At 36.3% G+C, this 25,576-nt stretch overlaps 1 protein-coding gene and 1 long non-coding RNA gene across 7 annotated transcripts in view; both read left to right on the plus strand.

Moving 5' to 3' along the window:
- Positions 1-25,576, plus strand: part of LOC123873817 (atypical protein kinase C) — a 260,236-nt gene that overhangs the window by 147,259 nt on the left and 87,401 nt on the right. The window lies entirely within an intron of this gene.
- LOC123873826 lies at positions 1,399-23,788 on the plus strand. The gene is made up of 3 exons (XR_006797778.1): positions 1,399-1,410; positions 16,789-16,795; positions 23,659-23,788. It is a non-coding gene; the product is annotated as an uncharacterized LOC123873826 (long non-coding RNA).

Here is a 25,576-nt window from a genome sequence, read left to right on the forward strand (position 1 = left end):
TAAACAAATATTTTCCTTTCAACCTCTTTTCATGAAATTAAAAATTTAATCGTCCGGCATAGCAAAGTATCTACCGTTGGAAGAACGTAAATTCTCGAACTTTGATGGAAAACCAATAAACTCTCCTCTTTTGTTCTGTGCAAAGTTTTCGAATAGTTTTCCAAAGTCGACCGGAAAAGTTTAAAGTAAAATACGAACCAATACAATAATACTGGTTACATGAATGCAGCTATTTTAAACTTTATATTGGCTTTTAAAAGCTTTGAATGAGGTATGACCTTGCTCGCGACAGCTTAAGTATATCATTCGCTTATATTTGCGTTGGCTCTCAGCTGAGTAACAGGATGATTACCTACCTGAATTAAAGAGTTCCATCCTTGGCATTTTAAAACTTCGAAACGTACCTAGTAACTGACTTGATTAAGAAATGGTCAGTTAGCTATAGGAAGGGTGGGTGGTATTAGAAGTTTTCCTGAGGTATAAGATTCGCAATGACGGAAACTGCCGGAGAACCAAGATCACCCACATGGTCCAAACCATCAGCCAGCTGCCCAGTTGCAGTGGTAGTAACCATCTAGAATGGAGACCGAGCCTAAAAGTAGTATGGCCAGTGTGGAGCGCCCTCCGGACCGACAGAAAAGATGGATGAGAAAGCTGAATGAGCAAGGCTGAGATCCGGGTGTGGCGGGATCGTTGAGAAAGGCAAAGGGAATCACAACAACAAGGAACAAAAAGCTTGATTTGCTATAATCCGCTTAACCAGACAAATCTGTATGGTGCAACATGCACCACCCGCCCTCCAACTGATAAACATGCAGGAAAAGTCAGCCACCAAGCAAGCAATACGAACCACCACCACGCAGAGCCACACATATCCCAAAACCACTCCACGCACGTTTCGCCCCGGCACCGGAGCATCCTCTGGAGACGTAGACCTTGCAATGCCCAATTGCATATCGCATGCTACATGGCGCACCATACACATATTTTGACTGGTTTAGCGGATTATAGCATACTAGCTATTAAGCTTTTGGTTCCTTATATATCATGGACTTCAGCAAAATAACACCTGCTTTTATACAACAACATCATTTCATTCATCACGCAAGGCCAAGCTTTAAAAAATCCATTTATTACGAATACAAGTCAATACACACCACAATCGCGGTTCGATATTATTCAAGACTTTATCGCAAGCAAGAAGCGGTCCTTCGCTTCGATTTCAAATATTCAATAAGTAATGCGTCTTCTCCCCATAGGGAGAATAAGCTACACGCAACTCTCCCTTTTACCAATGTATCAGACCAGATGATCAAAATATATTTGATTTTGTTGTCAAAGTTTGCGTGAGCTGTTGAAGTATTTGATTTAACAAATCGTAGTATTTTCTATGATCCGAAATACACTATCGTCTGTGCTATCGATAAACATCTTACAACGTCTAGCCGTCGCTTCAGGCGTAGGTAGTAGGTATTCTTTAGGTCAGGTATCTATTTAGAATAGAATTTACTACGATTTGATTGAGTATACACGATTAGCATAGGGTGGAGAGACATGATATCGTAGCATAAGTTCTAACAGTACGTTAGTTAAAATTAGCAGGAAATTAGGAGACCGAAAAAGTTACAAGTACATATTGTTCAAGTTTTAACTACACGGGAGTTGAAATTAGCCAAAAATTATTAACATCTTTTTTAAAATTAACATCTTTGCAAGACAGCGAAAATACTCGCTGTTTCCAAAAGTTTGAATGTTGGTTGGTAGGCGATGAAGTGAATTTTGTCAAGTTAGGTGTTGAATGCCAATTTTCCCACATGGAATGCCTAAACTTAATAATACCTGACGATCGTGCCGTGTCCTCTTCAAGACATGTTACTTGAAGGGAATGGCTACCGAAATCCATCTCAGCACTCTCCCACCAGATTTTATCTACCAGCAACAAGTTCAAACACAGACACTGCCAATGAAAATTAAACTTTAAATTTTCTATATTAAGTCCCAAAATACATTTCAGCTCTGCCCTGTAATGTTGACTTACGAAGGAAATTGAACTTTGCGTTACGGTGTTTGAGTTTAAATTAAAACGGGAGCAAGGAATACAATAGATCGTACACATTTATTCGCGGAAATAGAAATTACTCTCGGAGTTATTTTCATTACAAAGGGTTTTTCGTCCGATATTGGGAAAACTGGGAAATCTGGGAAAGAATTGGCTTCGCCGATAAATTTTATTAATTAATTGTCTCACTGTGATGCTTTTAGAATGGTTTTGTTGCCATTGATGTCACAGTCTTGTGTTGGAGGTTCGTAGGCGGTAATGGTTTAATTAAATTTGATTTTCAAGGGATATAAATAGACCGTTCAGTGAATTCGCTTAAAAATAATGTTGTTTCACTTTTGCGTTATTTCCATAGATATTCTAAAACTGGAAAACTCCTTGAAAACAGTTACTTCCCAGTACGAGCTGTCACAGAAACAGGTCGGTGAGCATATACTGGCCGCTGATGAGCTGTTAGCCTTAAGTAATTATAATATAGATCGTCTTGACTCCCTGATTCATAGATGTGAGTGCTCAAATAAGGTTCCGGACGAAATGCCAGTGGACAGTCAGTGTATAGGACAACAAAAAGGCTGTGAAAACAATGGTTCCTCGTTACATTGCCCTCAGCGGAAAACATTTGTTGTTTCAGATGGATTGGGAAAAGACTTTGGTCATTTAATAAGTAATAAATTACATCAAACAGTGATCAACATATGTAACCCAGGGGCACCATATATGAATATATAATTGAAAATGTAAAAGGCTGCTGTTTAGATAAATATAGTACAGTTGTCTTGTTGATAGGTGACAGCATGCAAATAACAAAAAAACAAATTTTGAGAAGTTTTGCATACCTATTGGACCTACAAGAAAATACGGGTTGTAAATTCATATTGTGCACTTTTCCTTACTCTTGCACTTTAACCCCAGCACAAAATAGGTATGTCTATAAACTCAACATGCTTATTAATAATTTAAGTTTTGGCCATAGGGATTATATTCACATAATAGACACGAATAATTTTATAAAAAAATTTTCACTGACAAAGGATACAATGTACTTGCCCCTTAGTTATAAGAAACAAATAGCTACCTTGGTAGCTTGTAATATACAAGACACAGCTATTTTTAGCTTGAGTTCTTTTGAAAACGGTACATGTTGTACTAATAATATAGACCTAATTAGTAATACTACTAATTCCAGTTTTTTTACGTTGGATACAAACTATTATAATAGTTTGGATACAAATAGTTGCATGGACACTACTGTAAACAGTAATAAGATTTTAAACTAAGTAGTGCGACAACAGATAAGCTATGTAAAATCAATCTTGTACACCAAAATATTCAGGGCTTATCTGGCAAAGAACATGAGATAGAACTATTTATTAAAAAATTTGATATTGACATCTTATGCCTCACTGAGCATTGGCTCAATAGTTATCAATTAATAGTAAATTTAAAACATTATCAATTGTCAAGTGCGTTCTCTAGAAAGAAAGCTATACGCGGAGGGTCTTTAATATTAACCCGCAACAATATCAATTATAAAGAACGGAAAGACATTGCTAATCTTTCATTGGAACGCACTATTGAGCTGTCCTGTGTTGAGCTGGAGCGCTATATTGTCGTCTGCGTGTACCGACCCCCCTCAGGTGACTTTGTTCTGTTTGAGGACGTTATGGAAGAGGCCTTGAGGCGGATATGTAGGTCATCAAAAAAGATATTAGTTTGTGGAGACTTCAATATTGATATTTTGCTTCACACTTCTTTTACTGACAGATTACTCAATTTATTTAAAAGCTTTAATTTACAGAAAATTTTCAATGAACCAACACGGATAACTGCAAATTCAGCCACTTGTATAGATAACATTTTCTGTGACTGTAAGATTGTCGCAAAATCGATCATGACGAATCTAAGATCCGATCACTGTGGACAAATGATATCTGTTCCCAGTGATAATCAAGACATAACAAAGTTAATAAAGTATAGGCCAGTAACCACTAAAAAGGTAAAGCAGTTCAAACTAAAGGTTTTAACTGCTTTACCTAAACTTGACTTTACTCAGGGTGGTCCGGATGAACACTATAATGCTTTTTTTGATCTCATAAACTCTCAGTTTAATTCTACCTTTAAAATTGTAGAAAAAAAACTGTTTAAAAATCTTAAATTTAGTGACTGGGCTACTGTTGGCATCTATAAAAGTAGAAATAAGTTGTTCGACTTGTATGCAGAAAAACAATATAACTACACTCCCACATTTGTTGAATATGTAAAAAATTATTCAAAATTATTCAAAAAGGTTTGCATACAAGCAAAGTCACTCTGCATAAAGCAAAAAATTATTAATTCTGATAATAAAATTAAAGCAGCTTGGGATATCATCACGGATGAAACTGGGAAACAAAAAGTGCATAACAATAAATTGGAGCTAAAAATTAATAACCGTATTATTGACTCCAATATTGAAATTGCAAATACATTTGAGAATTTTTTCCAGAACATTCCAGTCATCACTACTAGTTCCCTTAGCTCTTCACCAACAGAAGCCTATGATCTTCTCAGGGCCAATGTCACTGAATGCGGTGTGTTGTTTAGGTTTGAATACGTTACTCCATATGACATTGTTAAAGTGTTCAAATCTTTACAAAGCAAAAAAACCGGAGATCTGTGGGGAATATCAGTAAAAATAATTAACAATATTATTGATATTATTGCGCCATATCTAGCCTTAATTTTTAATGAGTCTGTGGATACAGGCGCTTTTCCAGATCTCATGAAATGTAGTAAATTGATACCTCTTTTTAAATCGGGTAGCAAAAGTGACCCAAACAATTACAGGCCAATTTCAATTTTGCCAACACTGAGCAAGATATTTGAGAAAATCATGCTCAACCAACTGCTTCAGCATTTCAATTTAAATAAGCTACTCCATTCTGAACAGTATGGCTTCACTAAAGGTCGATCAACAACCGACGCGGCCGCAATGCTGTTAAAGCATATATTCAATGCGTGGGAGGGGTCACAGAATGCCATTGGTATTTTCTGTGATTTATCCAAGGCATTTGATTGCGTTGAGCACGAGACTCTTTTAGTTAAATTGAGCCACTATGGAATCAAAGACACTGCGCTTGGTCTCATTGCGTCCTATCTTAGTGATCGTATTCAAACAGTATGTGTGAATGATGTGAAGTCATCCGGATCAGCCTCACTAATGGGTGTTCCTCAAGGCTCTATTCTAGGTCCTTTCATGTTCTTAGTATACATAAACGATTTACCATATGTAGTCCAAAATATTTGCGATATCGTACTATTTGCTGACGATACGTCTTTGATTTTTAAAGTCGATAGAAATAAGGACAATTTTGACGATATAAATGGTGCCATATCTCAGGTAACTCACTGGTTTACTGTAAATAATCTACTTTTAAATGCAAAAAAAACTAAGTGTATTGAATTCGCACTGCCCAATACCAAGAACACAAGTAACATTAATTTAATGATAAATAATGATATTTTGAAAATAGAAGAGACTACTACATTTTTGGGGATAACCTTAGATGCGAAGCTGCAATGGGGCACCCATATATCAACTCTTGCTGGCAAACTAAGCTCTGCTGCTTACGCGGTTAGAAAGATTCGACAATTAACTGACGTGGAGACCGCAAAGATAGTATATTTTGCTTATTTTCATAGTATTATGTCTTATGGAATCTTAATATGGGGTAGAGCGGCAGATATTGGGAGAATTTTTGTATTACAGAAAAGGGCAATACGCGCAATTTATAACTTAAAACCACGCGATTCACTTCGAGAAAAATTTAAGGAAATAGGTATCCTTACCGTAGCCTCTCAATATATTTACAACAACATAATTTTTGTAAGACAAAATATTCTTAGTTACAAGAAGGTTGGCGATCTACACAACAGGCTGACTAGACACCGTAACAGGCTTGCGACTCCTACGCTCCGTCTCAGGAAGGTCCAAAAGTCATTTGTGGGAATGGGTATAATCTTCTATAACAAAATTCCTCAGTCAATTTTGGACTTGCCTTTACACAGGTTCAAAAAATCTATTAAAAATATGCTCCTGAGAAAAGCATATTATACTATCGAAGATTATGTAAATGATAAAAAAGCGTGGATTTGAACTTCGATTCGCTCCAGCAATGCGCAGGACTTCAATTGCTTTTATACATGGCATAATATTGTGTATCAAATCTTTGAAAAGAGCAACCGCCGAGTTTCTTGCTGGTTCTTCTCGGTAGGAAAGGCATTCCGAACCAGTGGTAGATGCTTTTGACGATTCGAAAGAACTTGTAAAAGTCTAATTGAATAAAAACATTTTGAATTTGAATTTGAATTTAAGTTTTAAAAAAGGAGTAAATCATTATTATTTTGGTTACCTTTATTGGCTTTGATTTTATACATTCTTTATAACTATCTTGTTATTTTTACAAAACGTATATACAAGAACTTAATATGTTAATTATTCAAATCGTGCCTATTAAAGCTTGAAAAAAGGAATCATGTTACACATTTTTTCATTTAGGAAACTTACAATGTGATTTATTGCTTAAATCGATTATTTGCTTTAAACAGTTTAAAGGCTTTTAAGTTATTTGAATTTACTACCAGGAATAAAAACGGAGTTTATTATAACAACATACTTTATTTCCGCAGCTTGATTCCAAAGCATTATGCCAACTTACACGACGATTTAAATAAACACATTTCTTAGTAAAATCCGTCATTAAATCACTATAATCGCACATGCGTGTACACACGTGCATGTAAGAATCATAAGTCATGTAATTCAGGCTCATAACTCGTAATACTATAAGGCTAGTTGCACACGATGGATGGATGCAAACCGTATAGGTTTCACTCCGATTTTTGTTCTGGTTTTGAAAATGTTTTTTTTTTTTAAATAAAGAACCAACTTGTATTACTTACTCTACACCGGCATCACTTGAAATCCATTGGATGCACTCGAAGGCGTTTTGCTATGAAAACTACTAATATTTAATACTTATTTTATGTAAATCCTATTTTTTCAATTGATGTTTTTTCCTAAGCATTATCTCAAGTTGTAGACATTTTTAAAGTGACTAACGATCATCTAAACATTACTCTATTTCCGCAACAGAAATTGTACTTTCTTTATTTTCCGTACTCTGTTGTTTAATTAACGTTTGCAAAACTCATAGCAGCTCTGTATAGGTCTGATTTGTCTAATAACCCATACTAATATTATAAACGCGAAAGGTTCAGTCTGCCTGCTGGACTGCTACCTTTTCACAGCACATCTGTTAAATCAATTTCTGTCGTCCCGATGACGAATTATAGGCTAGGATTTTATCTCAGTAAATCAAAGTGGTGGCGGGGAGCGGGTGGATGAGGAAGGCGGAGGACCGTGTTTGGTGGCGCGCTCTTGGAAAGGCCTATGTCCAGCTGTGGACGCTTACAGGCTGATGGATGGATGGACGGAAATCAAAGCTCCCACGTTTTAAGAAACGTGAATCCAGCGGCATCATGTAGTAATGTATCAACAAGGTTATATAAGTATTGGCGTCACTCAGAAAAACAGGTATTATTTAAATATTTTATCGAATTATTGAAATGTCCTCTCCAAAACCAACACAAAAAACACAAGTTTAATGTGTAAGGTTATCCGAGAGTTTTAATCTAAACAAACTAATGCCAAAATAAATAATTTAATTAGAGCGTGATTGCTATCACAACATCTAATTATTCAGTTCACAATCCAAATACCGAAAATATGCGATATCGCCCCGAATCTCGGAAGGAGACTGAACTAAAACCTTCAAAACACCCGTATTTATGCAAGTTCAATCTTGTTGGCCTCCTAGTAACAGATTGTATGACATCGAATGAGCCAAATATCGATTTTACCAAACTACCTTCATCAGCTAAATTAATAATTTTATATTATTTTTGACAACTCAAATCAACTTTTTAAAAATAACCTTACATAAGGATGCCTACTAAGATCATATTTTTTTGTTAATTTGTCGTTAGTTCGACATTGAGTTAACCTTGGGTAATCATGCTTGAATGACCGACCGTTAGAGCAGTTAGTGTATACAAGCTGATTAAACCGGGAGTCCACGGTAGTCGTGTAGTCGTAGCCTAAACTAGAATGCGTTCAAAGCACACACAGTGCCATATAAATTAACACGATGACCTATTTGCAAAAATTTATGGCGGAACCATTATTAAGGTCAGACTGGAAGCGCTCCAAATAAAATTGGAACCCATTGAGCGGGTATCGCGACGTCTGTAACCTAATTCTTGAGGTGCTGTATAAAGGACAAACAACAAATAAACATTAATGGATGTCGGATTTCTTATCTGAACCGTATTGATGGTTTTAATCTCAGCGTATTTATTAGCTTGCTTTCTCTACTTACATTCGTACATATATTTAACGCTTTAGAGTCTTTATTATTCACAGACAGATGAAAGTTATTTGATTTGAAAAGGAATTTTAGAAATCTAAGCTCAGCGTCCACTACTTGTCGATATTACTTAATCGAGTGAATATATGTATCGAATATTTCCGATATATATAAATTCTTTTGCTTCTTGGTTTTACTAAATATTTGGTTATTTAAATAATTATAAATTTCGCTATAATTTATAATTATTTAAATAACCAAATTATTATTGTTGATACTAAACAGTCCAGTATTTCGCATAATTCTACTTGCGTACGCAGTTTTCTCACGTAGCAATTTAATGAAAGCTAATAAAACAAGATAAATGTAGATCGCGAGGGAAGGTGAATGAGAGAAGAGTTCCAAATGGCGTAGTATAAATTCAGATTGCGTACGTCAGGGGGGCGGTCAGGAAGGATTGGACCGCCCTGCTAATTATCCTTAACTCTGGAAAAGTGGATAGGCGTTAATGATTGTATACCCTGCATTTACACATTCGCCATCGTGCCAATGCACAATAAAGAATGGAATAAAGAAAAACGTTTATTTGTAAGTTGTACTACACATCACGTGTTAGGATTGGTTATCCCTATGGGCCTAAGGCCACCTGAGGGTGAGTTGCAATCCGCTTTTATCATCGGAGCATTGAAACCAGAAATGCCGCTAGCAGAAGAAGCCCAAAACAACGACACTATGGTATTGTTGACATTATGGCTTTTTCGCCTCCGTGCCCCGGAAAGCACGTAAAATCGTCGGTCCTGCGCCTGATTTCTCTCCGGTCGTGTCGGATTTCAGTCCCTTTCGGCTATGAGAGCTACATGGCTACAGAATGCACATGTGTTTGCGCACACACTGTTAAAATATGTCCAGTGCAGTTGGCTAATTTCTATGGAGATTGGCCACCGTGGCCGGAATTCGGTCGAGATGGTATTAGGTTTCACAGGTTAGGAATATTTACGTAATGTTCAAAATGCAATCATAGGTGTAGTACCAGACGCCTTTAACGACTCGTGAACATCGAAATTAACTTGTTAATTATTTCACAGTACTCCCACGTACTGGCAACAGTAGCTGAATATCTTATTTGTACATGAATACCCTACTAAGGCTAACGTATCCAGGTCGTAATATTGCTGTTAGGGAGCAATGGAGCATGTATATTAAACATGTTTACTTAAGATCAGGCATTGGAATAGGATAGTAGACATATAAAATTAACGCTATTGACCTACCTTGATCTGTTGATAACCTACTTTATAATCTCTAATCTTCGTCCATTTGGATTTAGATATTTAAAAATCCTTAGAATTTCCGGTACCAAAAGTATCCTGTCTTTTTCCAGGATGCAAGCTATCTCTACACCTTTCGTCAAAATAAGTTGAACGGATGGGCCGTGAAACCTAGCAGACAGACAGACAGACAGACACATTTTCGTATTTTTATTATTAGTTAGTAAGTAATGGATTATAGTACCATTCCACGCGGACATGATGGGTACAGTAATTAGATAAGGCTAGCTTATAGCTAATATTGTAATATTTCCATTAAAAAAGTATGGATTGTTTTCGTGATCAAACATTGGTAGAGTTAAACTTGGTACAATGTGCAACGTGTAGACTCGAACGAGTGGAGTGGTTTGAATATGCAAATACTAGGTTTAAGTTAACTCGAGCCTCTAATGCTCTTGAATAGCGCTTCGGAACCTCATTTCCATATCTATTCAAAATATGATTTTGGTGTTAAAAACTAGAATGTTACTATAAACCGCTAGTCCAAGTGCATGACAGGCTGTTAAAGGTATGTTAAGTTGATTTCAAACTGCGGAAATATAATCTATACATATAATAAAATTGTAGAAAAGTGGTGTCTGTACAATGGAAATATATACGTATATTAAAAAAAGTAGCGGGGGTTGTTATTATATCGATGCCGAACCCGAAATTGTAATTAATTTTTTTTGTATGTTTGGTTTGTCTGTTTGTCTGTTTGTCTGTGTGTTTGTGCACGCTAATATCAGAAACGGCTTATTCGATTTAGATACGGTTTTCACTAATATATTGTAGTAAGCTTCACTTAACATTTAATGTTTATTTCATGTCAATCGGTTCATAAATAAAAAAGTTATGTCAATTTAAAGAATCACGGCGAACATTTTTAACGTACAGAGTACGTACTACACGCCTCGCGCCTGAGCGTCCGTGGCTATATAAAGCGCGCTGAGATCCGCGCCGCTGCCATAAGGAATGCTGCCCGAAAAGTCACTATTCCACGCGAACGAAGTCGCGGGCACAGCTAGTATAATAATATATTTCCGTAGTTTGAAGGCAACTCGGCTACTCTTAAATATATTTAGTTACCTCACATCACAACTTTAAAGTAGAAAAAAAGTGTTGTAAGGTTCAAAACTTTACAACATTTTTTAGGGTTACGTACCTCAAAAGGAAAACGGAACCTTTATACGAGCACTTTCTTGTCTGCCTGTCGGTCCGTCTGTCGTGTCTGTTAAGAAAACCTATAGGGTATTTCTCGTTGACTTAGAATCATAAAATTTGGCAGGTAGGTAGGTCTTATAGTACAAGTAAAGGAAAAATACGAAAACCGTGAATTTGTGGTAACATCACAAAAAAAATGTGTTCATGAACAATAATTAGTATTTTCAATTTTCAAAGTAAGATAACTATGCCAAATGGGGTATCATTAAACTTGTACACTTGGGGCTTGGGCTTGTACACTCTCAACCAGACATATATATTATTTTACATAATAGTTTTTGATATATCCTGCAAAATGTCGGAAAAATACCTGAGTACGGAACCCTCGGTGCGCGAGTTTGACCGCACTTGGCCAGTTTTATTCTACGTTCATGTAGCGTATAACGATATTTAAAAGTCCAATCCAACTCGTTAATAAAAATATTCTGGCAAGCATTTCCTGAAATGTATTTACTCGTGAAATACACTAGAAAAAATCATATAAAAATAGCAAACATCTATTCAGTTGCCCCAAAAGCAAATTACAAATATCAACATACTATATAATTTGTTAGTAAAAGTTTTAGCTGCCGAAAAAACATATTTCATTCATCCAACAACAGCTCCTGTGCGACTTTTGTGTTCATATCTAGGGTTGCCACATTTTGTTGTAAAGATTCTTGTAAATATTTAGAAAAACTCGGAAATAAAGAATACAAGTAAATAATATACAGTAACTTTAAAGTTAGTCAGTTATACCTACTACCGATTTGAAAAGCAGAATCTACTGAGAAATTGTTTTATCCTAGTTGCTTCGAAAAAAAGATTTTATTTTATATCTAGATATATTTACACTATTTCTTGCTGGTATTGTAAATCTGATCTAATGATCTCCTAATTGTAGGTGCTGCGAGTATTTAATGTTATCGAACTAAAATACAAATGTAGTATTTTTTGGGCGCGCATAGGATCCTAAGCCAGGGTAGGTATTAGTTCCTCTTTTACGTCTCTATGACCTGCCCACCACTAGTAATATTGAAAAATTAGATGATGCCCGCAGCTTCGCCCACGTGGTCAGATCCCCTGCAGCATCAGGATTGAGGAGCTTAAATCCAATTTTTTTATGGAACAATGTCGCTTTCCCTTAACGATTAAAAAAAATACGCAAATCGGTTCAGAAATCTCGGAGATATCAGAGTACATAGGTAGACAAACAACTCCATTTTTCAAAGTCCTTTAAAAAAGTAGCCTATGTTACTCCTTGGTTAATCCTCTGCTTGTCTGTTAAAGTCCCGTCAAAATAGGTTTAGCCATGCCGAAGATTAGCCCGTTCAAACAGACGCGACACTTCAATTTTATTTATTATATTACTATATAGACTATAGATATAGATGAGCCTTGTGCTATTTCACCTCGGGTTTCAGTGCTTTTATGATCACCATTGATAAATGATTACTGCGCTAGTGCAATTAAGATAAGCAGTGTTTTTATGCTTCTATGATCTTCACGCCACTGGTGGTAACCTTGTTCGCAGCGACATTGTTGACATAAAATTCCTGTTCTATGTAGACTGTAGCCACATCGAGTGGTTTGGATATGTAAATATTAAGTAGGATCCAACCCCCACTGCACCCCGCGTCCACTCGTCTTCGCTTCGGAAGCGAATGGAATGAACTTCTATCTTTCGTATAAATATTTTCCCACATTCTTTTCTTCCATCATATCGTACTTTTCCACAGTAAAACTATGTATATATTTTATTACATAGTGCCCGCAATTTTGCTTGTGTGTAGTTTAAAAATTCAATGGGAACTTGTTGATTTTTCTGAATAAAAAGTAGTCTATCCGTCTTCGAGATGCAAGCTGTCTCTTTCCAAATTTCGTTAAACGATTTGACAACATTACTTTAACGGATTTTAACGAGGTACAGAGATAGCTTGCATACCAAGGGGGGGACCGATTTTATCACAGAAGATCCAATACATCACACAAGTCATGGGCATCATCTAGATTTTAGGAGTATATTTTTATCACGAGTGGACACGACAGGAAGAACTTGGAAAGATTTTATACCAAACCACATTTTATGAAAAGAACACATCAAAACTAAATGATCGTCAATCAATAAACTCACATCATTATATTTGTACGATATCACGTTTAATACAACCACGTATATAACCTTGAAACTTTTACATCACATCTCGGATCTTATTCAGCAATTTCCTCCACAGCGCACTATTTATAGAGCCTGCGCCCCTTCAGCCGTGAACAGCTGTTAGTTACTGCGGACAGTAAAATACAGCTACATGACATTTAGATGTTACTGTTTACGATTTCATAATGTTATGAAATCTCGAATAGTATATAATACAAGCAACTTGTTTACGAACTCTCCGTACGTTAACTAAAGTGAATTTTGCTTATTTTAGGCGGTATTAGGATTCTGTACCTCAAAAGAAAACAGGAACCCTTATAGGATCACATCATTGTCTGTCTGTTTGTCATGTCTGTGAACCAAAATCTATAGGGAACTTCCCGTTGACCTATTCAATATGCAATGTCATATAGCACAAGTAAAAAGAAAAATTCGAAAACTGTGAATTTGTGGTTACTTCAAAAAATATAAAGTGTTAGTTCTTGTACATGGTACATGTGCAAGTCTGACTCGTACCTACTTGACCGCTTTTTTCATTTGGATTTATGATGGATAAAACCTAATCTGTCACCAATAAACATTAAAAATAGTTTAATTTTGAATTAAAAAAAAAAAAAAATGAAATGTCCCTGACTACGGCAAAGCCGAGGGAAGGGTTATGATTTTAATAGTCTATGTATGTATGTATGTGTGTATGTATGTTCTTTTAACTATTGAGGTATTCCTCCCAACTCTATCATCATATCAACTCAATGCTAGTAGCTATGGTGATTTCAAATTGATACTAAAATTATTTGAAGTAGGCGAAAGCTGGTGAAAAGAAAGTTCTTATTTTGGAAATATCTCTTGTAGACTTGCAACGAATAGTATATTCGGCCGTCTACCGAATACCGAATATTCGGCGAGGCCCCTGACCGAATAGCCGAATATTAGGCAAAAGTATTCGGCCGGATTTTAGCGCCAAAAACTTGTACAGACGTGATTGTTTCGCGCTCCTTTGTTTTGTTCTAATGTACTCATCGCTCTGAAGTTGGGATGGTCTACGAGAAAAAAAGAAGTAAACTACTTCCTAAAAATGCAGAAAAGTTAGTCTTTCTGCACCATAACCTTCCCCTTCTAAATTTTGATTATGAAAATAATTCAAATGCATAGAAAAATTCTTAACTTGTTTAATACAGAAAATGATTAAATTATGTACCTGTTTTATGTACCAATGACTACTTAATAAATGATTATAAAAGAAATGAGAACCTTACCCTTCTAAATTTTGATTACCACAATAATTCAAATACATAGAATCCTCCATTTTTCCAATTCAGAAGGTGATTATGTACCTGTGTTATGCACCAATGACTACTTAAATGATTATAACAGAAATGAAAATATGAATTTATACGTAATCAATCGATTTTAATTTTTCATTTTACCAATTATTTCTCTACGACAAAATATATTATTTAAGTATTCGGTATTCGGCCGAATAATATGTAGATATTCGGTATTCGGCCGAATATAATAAAAGCAGCCGAATAGGCCGAATACCGAATAGTAACCGAATATTCGTTGCAAGTCTAATCTCTTGCAAATATTACGAAGTTTCAGGCAAAAAATAAATCTAGCAAAAAATTGTTTGTTGCAAAAATAACCGAACAACACAGCGGGTCCCCTTCCCTATAAAACTACGAACTTCCGGGCCCTGATAGCCGAATAGACTTATAGAGCCCGTCTTTCGACCATCACGGCTCATTACGTATAAAATACAGTACCCTTCTTAGTACGAGATTTTACTTCTCACCAATTTTGATAGTATCCGAGAGTCGAAAAAAAAATAACGTCAAACTAAAATGGACCCAATGACTCTTAATATAAAGTTGCAAATTCAGTACCATTTTAATATCGCAACGTTTCCGCTTGGAGCGCTTGCTGTAAACATCTGTACTAAATTGAACATTAAAACAAGGTTCTTAAGGGCCATTTTACTTTAATGCTAAAGTGATTCGACTTTCAAATACTATCAATGTTAGTGAGAAGTAAAATCTTATACTGAGAGCACAGACCGCTTTTCCTTAGACAAAAATCAAGTTAGGAGCTACGCTCCGTTGCGCTCTTTAACTTTAATAATAAATAAGGCCTTTCTACGGTACCTATATTGAGAGTTGCTGTCTTTTAAAAAGGAAAATAACGTAACTATAACGAAAAAGGTTTAGGTGAGTCACTTGCAAGTATAGTTCGCGACAGGTCGAGATGGCAATCAGGGTGGAGACACCCCGCACACCCGCATAGCCCCCGCGTTAACCCGTCGCTACTAGTAGTATAGCTAGTAGATGTGATCCCGTTGGATTGGCGCCAAGTATTTGTTAATATAACCGGAATGCTCTCAGGCTCTTACAATGCCACCGACAATGGTCGCGGGATTGTTTGTACGCCATGTCGTGTATAAATCATTGGCCAATTGTTCCGTACTAGTTCCGAGCCAAAGGGCAAATGTTGGCCAAACACACCACAGAATTGTGCTTGGCCGTGCAACAAAAAAATGTTGAGATTTTTTTTCCTTTATTTATTTAAGGGTTTTTATACATTTTAAATGTACATGTCAGCCCTATTATAATCTAATTAAATACAACAATACAACGAAATTCTTAACCTTACAAAATAAACAAGAACTATTTACATTTAATACAGTCCATTCCATTGCAATAAATTCAAAGTCTTTCTCACAATTTGATTTAGAGACCAGCCATGTGCAGATGTCATTATCCCCATTTTTTTAAAGTTTTGATCACAAGTATAAAAAAGTACAGAAACTACAAAAAAAACCTGTTTCATAACAATCAAAAAAGAATAAGGTTAAAAAATATGCCGTGTTATGGCTCTACAAAGTCTCCGATAACCATGTCGAAAAAAACAAAAAATTGTTAACATTAGTAGAAAAAATGAATGGGCAAACCATTGGTATAAAGTAGATTTTATCATATAGCTGGGGCAAACAGTCAAAGCAAAATGGATTTGTATGCACTTGGTCCTTTACCTCTGTGGCATAAAGTTTAGTTTACACAAATCAGATTTAAAAACAGAAACAAATAAAAGAAGAACAACATTGCGACTTAAGTTAGGATAATTATTATTTGTGTATTTTATTTTTCCCTGTCTCGGCGGAAAATGCTTTGCCGACCATACTTATATCCCGCGTTTCAGCATTCATTTAACTGGATTTAGAAAAGAGAAATTTATCAAAGGGAAGGTAAAATACCAGCGTAATGTGTCCATAGCAAAGTGCGCCTTTAATACGGTTAATTTTGAAACAAACACTTGAAAAATGTACGTGTAATTTAATGCAGGTCCCGGTTTTTGGAAGAGTAGTAGATAAAAACCGCTTTTTTCATGGTGTACCCGGTTTCATATCCACGTGATATAGGTACCTATATCACGTGGATATGAAAGAAGTTGGAATTATGTGAGATTAGGGACTTGCGCAGAGCTAATTGTAACAATATAAAACCTTAAATATTTTGAAAAAAACTCGATCATCTACAGGGGTAAAGAAAATTATAATCGGAAAAATCGAAATTTTTTAAAGAATTAAAGAGTTACGATCTTCTAAGATCTTCATCAAATCTTCTCCACTATCAAAAATTACATTATCAAAAAAAGGAGTTAACTGGTAGGAAATATTTTGAACAATTTATTCGGGAAGACTGATGATAAATTTTAATTATTTCTTTTCATTTAGTTCCAACTGCGTTTTATTATATTTTTAACAAGTTAGTCTTTTAACATATTTTATTCCAGTCTAACCGAATGTTTACTATTTTTGTTACAGGTAAGTGCTGCAACTATCTTCTAACTGGAGGATAATCTAATTCTGCGTAAGTTTTTCAATCTAAAGGTACACTTAAACTTTAAAAGCGACTACAACTCGTGATGCCACACGGGACACGGGCACCTTTTGACGTGACAACGTCTTAAAATTCGATAGAGCCGGCTGCACCCACGAAAAAACATGACTCATGCGGCGTTACCTCGCTCTGAGGCGTTCCATGTAAGGCTTGAAGTGCAAGCGAGAGCACGGAAGGAGCGACAAAGAAGCACAATCGGCCTTTGTTGTCACGTTCAACTATCGTCAGTAAACCGACTTTACAGACAACCAATTTTTTTCCTATTTTTATTGCATTATAAGTGACCCCGTGATCGCAATCTCACCTGGTGGTAAGTGATGATGTAGTCTAGCATGCAAGCGGACTACATTAGAAGGGGTATGGCAATTTTTATACCCCTTTTCGGTTTCTACACGCCATCGTACTGGAACCCTAAATCGCTTGGGGGCACGGTTTTGTCACTAGGGTGGCTAGCCTTGGCCGTAGCCTCCCACTAGAGCAGACCAGAGATAATTAAGAAATTCCCTAATTATACACTACGCCAGGGAGTTCGGAAGGGATGTCGACAGTGCGATAGTTATTCTATTTAAACTATGTTTCCTTGGTTTGGCTGTTTGCCTTGAAGAGGAAAGACGGATGCCCGCGACTTCGTCCGCGTGGATGTAGGTTTTTAAAGATCCCGTGGGAACTCTTTGATTTTCTGGGATAAAAAGTTGTCTATGTCAATTACAGGGACGCAAGCTACCTCAGTACCAAATTTCATACAAATCGGTCAAGCGGATGAGTTTTTAGGAATATCGCGGGAACTGTATGTTTTTCCAGGATAAAAAGTAGCCTATGTCCTTCCCCGGAATGAATCCTAAGTCTGTACAAAATTTCATTAAAATCGGTTGAGTGGTTGAGCCGTGAAAACGTAGCAGACAGACAGACACACTTTCGCATTTATAATATTAGTATGGATAAAGATATTTCTGTAATTTATTGTGTCTAATAGATACATCAAAGTAGATTAAAATCGACTCTCTAACGTTTTCAGGCTTACTAAGATAATACCTGAGATTTTTTTTTTTCAAGTCATATGAGCTTTTCTAACGTAATGCAGTGGCTATTGTGGAGTTAATTCTAAAGAGATTTCGCTCGAGTGCTCATACAGTTGAGCATTGTATAAAAATTTCCGTTTTCCGACTGCATACGAAGTTTACAACTAACTAAGCCCGGGCTTCAGTTTCTATTGCAATGCAAACGCGCATGCAGTTTCTAACTTATATTATAAACTTTTATACGTCCTACTAAGCAATTGTGGGCTTTTATATAACAACGGGTATCTTTAACCGACCTAATCGTCTCCTTTATTTAAAAAGGAAACTGTTGAAATAGCCATTTGGTATCTAATGAAAGTTTACTGAACGAATTACTTTGATATAATTCACGACAGTTAGGGAACTTTTAACAAAACGTCAAGGCCTAGACGTTACTAGCAAGCGTCAAATGTTACCTACGTTTGACGCTAGGTAGGCTATGAAACAACTATTTTCCTTTTATTTCGCGTCACTCATAGCCTAATATCTGACATGGCGTCGCTTCAGGACCAAGCCGAGAGGCCCACCATTCTGATGTTGATCACTAAGTTAATAAAGAATCAACCCGCTGCACTGTATGTTCGTATTTCAAAGATCCCAAACTTTACCCGTACTTTAATAATCTAAATTTAATTTACATTCATGCCTTTGACACGAGCGCATGTCACTATAATCAAGAAAGCTCCTCGCTAACTCACCAAGTTACTCTCTCTTGCAACTAGGAAGTTGCAAAGCCTTTATGTGTAGTTGTTCGGAATATATGCTTCAGCTTTTGAAACGAGTTTGTTAGGGAAGCCCTTTGTAACCTTAGTGTAAAGCGTAGATATCTCTTTAATGTATACTTCGTTTTCTCCGAACTAAGACCTCGTGTCCTACAACTTTTCCTTGTTAGCGCCATCTTCTCTTGCCTGCGCGCCTGGCTGCACAAAACAGTTTGCGCAGTGTGAGGATGGAAACACGGTAGCTCGCGGGAACCTAGGTTTTCGTCCACACGCATGCGCTTAACCTTAACTGCGCAAACTAGATCACATACCTATGCGTGTAGGCGTGTAGGTAAGTCGAAGTCGTATAGCCAGAGCATATGAACACCATTGAAAAAAATTTGCTTAGTTTTTGTTGGAAAATCAGACATGAGTTATTTCTTTCTCCCACTACGCGTACCTATCGTGAAAAGGTGTATTCAGTTTATTTATTTTTGATACTTGACTAATTTAGGTATTTATTAGGTAATTTGGGGCCATTGAATTACATATTTGGTAGAAGTTATTTTGTACATTCATGTAAAGTAATAAGGCTCTAGATCTAAAGTACCTATACTGTCTAACATAAATCCAGCCTTACGCAATCCTAGTATTCTGTTTATTTACTCAAAAACTTATACGGCTTGTTTATAGTATTTAAGTTACTAAGATGTTATTTAAACTGTCTTGCAGTTTAAAAGTTTAAAGTGCTTGGAGTTACGGTTTCCGATACATTAACGCAGAACTATCGCCAACTTTGTTAGAAGCTATCGCATGCACGGAGTATCGATTTTGTGTGAACCTATCTTTAGCGCAAAACTACTTACTTGCATATTATACATTCCACCTTGTATTGTATGCTTCAACCTGAATCTATAATGATAAGTCAGAGCCAGCCTGGTGTACTGGTGTGTACCTGTGTGTCAGCTGATATCACTTATATTATGTGACATTTCCGTAGTTACGAAAAGTCACACATTTTTTGCTGAAAATGTGGACTAAATAAAATAAAATTGAGTGGATAGTTATTTTAATTTTATGTACTAATGAGAAAAAAAAACTATCACTTGTTCGTGTTAAAAAAAAATTGTTAAAAAGACAAAGGAGATCATTATTTTTGGGCCTTTTCTGAAAGTGCCGGCCAACGAAAAAAAAAGGTACGGATCGTTAGAACTAGCCATTTGGAGTAATAGTTAATATGGCAGAAAAGTTGTAGGATTGCTCTGAACCAAGTTATACAAGGTCGAAGATTCGTCATTTTCATACATTTTATTGATTTCTAAAAGTGCTGGGAAACATAAAATAATGTTAGATATTGCTAAAACTAATGATTTGAAGCAATTGTCATTATGACCCAAAGGCTGTGGGACCATTATATGTCATGTTATACAAGTTATACAAAAAATTAATATACTTTGTATAATTGATTGTAACCGATTTTATGATTTTGTTACTGTTCTGATTGTTTTATACGAATTTGAATACACGCACAATTATTTTGACTCCCACGAAGTGCTGGATCAGCTGCAATGTAGACAAAATTCGTTTATACATACCTGGATTGTATGCGGCCTTGTAATACTAGGTGATCTCATCCAGCCATCTCCCAAACTTCTGCCACTGGGATATCTCCGGCGAGCTCTGTGATGAATGCACCATTTGGTTATAAGTACTGTTCACCATAGTAACTACGGGCTTGCTTCAGTCGATAGCTGCCCAAAGCAACCTGCGTCGATTCTTCTGTGAATCTAAGAAAGTCATTGAACGGAGGATGTTGGCTTCCATAGCCTGGAAATGAGCTCTTCTTCTATTATAATTATTGTGTGTGATGACAAGTTCTGCTAAACTGTTTTGCGCATTGGTTCATGGATTTTGTCAAGGAAATCACGTCTGTAGTACACGTTATTGTCTATCAGGACATGATAGCTGTTTAGCGATGTTACCGCGATCCTGAAATAATCGATCACGTTACTTAATGCCCGGTCACTCTGATTAATCCTGAGCAAACGAAAATCTCTTTTAAAGCAATTGTTCATCACTTCCACCATCCAGCGGAAAATGGTAACAAGCTTAGATTTATTGGTTTGGCAAGTAATTAGCTGGGTTTCATTTAAATGTTTTGTTTCTAGCATTTGTGTCACATAACCGCATGCCTCAAGAAAGAAAGGCTATCTATAAAGGGCATGTACAGACAGATACAGGCATGTACATATATCTTCAGAAAAGCACTAATTACTTTTTTCAGTGAAAATAATACCCTGACCACAAGTTCTGAAACCACTAAAAGCCTTTATATTTGTTGCGATGGAACAATAATCTACACGGTGCAGCAACTTACAATGCGTAGATTTTAAATGATATAGAAGATTTTTACTGGATTTTTATCTTAGTCCATGGTTTTAGAGATAACATAAACAATCTTGAGGTAATCTTTCTTTCTTGAGGTGTGCGGTTATGTGGCACAAATGCCAGTAACAAAACATCAGTAAAAACCCAGCTAACTACTGACGAAGCCAATAAATCTAGACTTTTTACCATTTGCTGCTGGATAATGTAAATGATTAACGACCGCTTTGGAAGAGATTTTTGTTTACTCAGGATTATTCAGGATTTGTAACCGGACATTAAGTAACATGATCGATTATTTCAGGATTTTGTCAGCATTGCTGAACGGCTATCATGTTCTGATAGACAACAACGTGCATGCACGTGATTTTCTTGACGTAATCCATGAACGGCCAGTGAGCAAAACAGTTCAGCAGAACTTGTTATCACAAAAAATATGTAATTAAATACAAGGAGAGCTCATTTCCAGGCTATGGAAGCCAACATCCTCCGTTCAATGACTTTCCTAGATTCACAGAAGAATCGACGCATGTTGCTTTGGGCAGCTATCGACTGAAGCAAGCCCGTAGTTACTATGGTGAACATTACTTATAACCAAATGGTGCATTCATCACAGAGCTCGCCGGAGATATCCCAGTGGCAGAAGTTTGGGAGATGGCTGGATGAGATCACCTAGTATTACAAGGCCGCATACAATCCAGGTATGTATAAACGAATTTTGTCTACATTGCAGCTGATCCAGCACTTCGTGGGAGTCAAAATACTTGTGCGTGTATTCAAATTCATATAAAACAATCAGAACAGTAACTAAATCATAAAATCGGTTACAATTAATTATACAAAGTATATTAATTTTTTGTATAACTTGTATAACACGACATATAATGGTCCCACAGCATTCGGGCCATAATGACAATTGCTTCAAATCATTAGTTCTAGCAATATCTAACATTATTTTATGTTTCCCAGCACTTTTAGAAATCAATAAAATGTATGAAAATGACGAATCTTCGACCTTGTATAACTTGGTTCAGAGCAATCCTACAACTTTTCTGCCATATTAACTATTACTCCAAATGGCTAGTTCTAACGATCCGTACCATTTTTTTTCGTTGGCCGGCACTTTCAGAAAAGGCCCAAAAATGTATGGAGCTAGAATGATCTCCTTTATGCTCGCCGTCAAAAGCTATTATTCTTAAAAAATTGAAAATAGAATTAAAACTATTTACCAAGTTATTCTTTAGAAAATACATTTCGGACACTCTACCTATACGTACCATTTTGAAACTTATTTTGGAACCCTGCACGCTGAGCGGGTTTTTATCAAAGGTGAAAAACATAAATAAAAAATACACACTAAAGTTTTCGTTTCGTAGACTGTAATCTATCAAGCTGTCGTGATTTCGTGCACCGCTGCCTTCGAGACAATGCCTTCTACTCGATTCGGTTTTACAATTTTGGCTCAAGGTATTTATTTTTTGGCTCTGCTAGAAAAATGTTAGGCTCAATAAACAACAAAGAAAACTGAAATAGCACTGTAATGTATTTTCAAATGGCAAAAGGTCAAAGCTGCTCGACAAAGAATCATTATTATCAATATTATAAACCACGGCCGGCCCATTACTGTGAACGGGGACTCTTCTCTAAGAAGATTTACAATATTTTTGAAAATCCTAATCACGAGCATCAACTAGTATTAAATATTAATAAGATAAAAAGGGAAATTAAGAAATTGGGTTTTTCAGGGAAAACATGCCTAATATCCTTTGAAAAACTTTTGGGACAACTTTTCAAGTCTCGACGAGTCGAATAAAGAGTAAGGACACCATTAACCTAATATTTAACAAAGGCGCAAAGCCTTTTATAAAAGTTTAGAATATTAAACGCTGCCCATTCTTTAAAGTTGGACCGTTTTAAGGCGTTCGCGAGATTTCCTTTCATTTCTCCCGTGATATATTGTTACAAGTTGGCGACGATTCTTTCTGGCTTACTAAATGTAGAAAAAGCGTGTATTTAGAGCTTTTAGATTCATATTGAAATACAGAAAATAATTTCATATTTTTCTGGCTTTTGGGGAAGAAACCATAGGTTCGTGGAGCGAGAAATAAATTTATTTATTTCATTTAAATTATCGTAAACACTATTTTTGTTTCAGTATACGTAGAGAAAACTTTTGATATTGGACTGGCGATATTGTGCAAGTAGGACAGAAGCGCTATTTCTTGGGCGTTTATTAGTGTGTCTCGTACACGTATGTACTATCTAAATATCTAAACAAATACAGCAACTGAACGTAAACTTAGTATATTAGAGCTCAAACACACCAGGGGCAAAAAGTTTTTCTCTAGCAGACTAAAAGTTCGTGTAACTCACTTGATAGAAAGTCGCACACAAAATAAGACAAGACAGAATTTTGTGACGACGCGTTGTGCAGCCGTTTTGTCTGTCTAGTCCTTGTCTGTCGGAGGCCGGAGTTGTTAATAGCTTTCGAGACGGTCAAGCGGCTTGATGGCAAGCACGTAGTTTTGTTTTGCTTGCTCAAGCAGCTTGGTGCACCCGTCAAGTAGAGCCAGCAAAAGGGTGTCTTATTTCACGAATACTGTCAGAACGTCGCGTCAAGCAAAAATATAAAATCGCATCAAAATCGGTCAAGTACGTAAGTGCTTGACTCAAGCATCCAGCAAACATTGAAAACGTTCAGCATGCTTGGCTCAAGTAAAAATCTTGACGAGCGACGGTCAAGATTTTTGCTTGAGCCAAAGATTTTTCGGTCGTGATTTTTGTTTTTGCTCACTGAGAAGTAACATCTTCTACCTACTGAGGGTACTGGACCCTATTTCATAAAACTTACAACTCAACTGTCAATGACAGACAAGTAACAATTGACAATTTTCGGCTAAAAATTAGTACAATCCTACTTTCATGTCTGTTTCTAAAATATGCAAAGTGTTTCATAATGCTCTATAACCAAACACTTAACAGACTTTACTAAAAAACTGTATAAATATATTTACTAACAAGTGTAAATTAAAAATTTATAACACCCCCGACGATCCAAAGTATTTGAGTTTTCCAAAACATCATTTTCCATAGTCATTTTCAAATAAATAATTATGTATTTAGGCAACGTCCATTTTGACAGCTTGACATTTGTCAATTGACATAATATTAAGAACCTAACGGTTATCTAACCTTCTTTTATACAAGAAAACTAGAAAAGAGCTGATAACTCTTAAACGGCTGAACCATTTTTTTTGGATTATAGCTAAGAACACTCTCGATCAAGCCACCTTTCAAACAAAAAAAACTAAATTAAAATCGGTTCATTCGTTTAGGCGCTACGATGCCACAGACAGATACACAGATACACAGATACACAGATACACACGTCAAACTTATAACACCCCTCTTTTTGGGTCGGGGGTTAAAAATAGTTAAAAGGAGACATTTTACAAAAGAGAAGCTATCTATAAAAAAGCTAATCATTTAAATGTGGCATTAGAGGCGCCAAGTTTCTTCAAGGACTATTAATAGAACTTAAGACTTGAGGAAGGCGATTATATAACAGCTCGGCAAACTGGGGCAAACCGTCCGTTGTGAGAGAATACGAAAAAAATAAGTTGTACGGACAACTAAGTGAGATGCCGTTCTTAATATATGGTTCCTTTTATTACGGAATCATACACTCGTTTACCATGAGTTTGAAAAAACGTGTTGAAAATTCTGTGTTGTTTTAATGTATTGAACTGCGTTTGCATCAAATTATGTAAATTACTGAAGAGGAACTTGCTTGACATTTAATAGCCTTCATCATTATCATCATAGACCAACAGGTTGAGACACACAGACTGATAGACAAGTGGACGGACTAGACGTTTGGTCTAATCCGCCTATTCGTCTATGAAGGTACCTTGTACTATAGAAACCTAAAAAACGTACTGGAAACGCAATATTGGAAGACTACTCGATGTCCATACTGTTTAGCAGTAGACATAAAAAACGTAGCACTGTGTTACGAAACATAGCAATTTTTGTAGCCAGCAAACAGCCAAACAACGTTATTTCACGAATAAGCCTCCGGGTGACTTTTGAAGGCCTTTCACGTCATCTCGCCAGCGCCGATATCGCAAAAACTATTCAGACCTTATCGTCACCAGTGACACCTGTTGGCGGCACCGACAAAGACCTTATCTGACGTCATTCCACCCCTTATTTCAAGCGAAAACTCCATTGCTACAACATTTTGACGAACTTTAGTAAAATGGCCTACCCATGGCCATATGAAATAGTGTATAAAACGAAAAGGTGACTGACTGACTGATTTATCAACGCACAGCACAAACGACTGGATGGATCGGGCTGAAATTTGGCATACAGATAGTTATCATGCCGTAGACATATT

The sequence above is a fragment of the Maniola jurtina genome, chromosome 17 (genome assembly GCF_905333055.1).
Source record: "Maniola jurtina chromosome 17, ilManJurt1.1, whole genome shotgun sequence".
Taxonomy (NCBI): Eukaryota; Metazoa; Arthropoda; class Insecta; order Lepidoptera; family Nymphalidae; genus Maniola; species Maniola jurtina.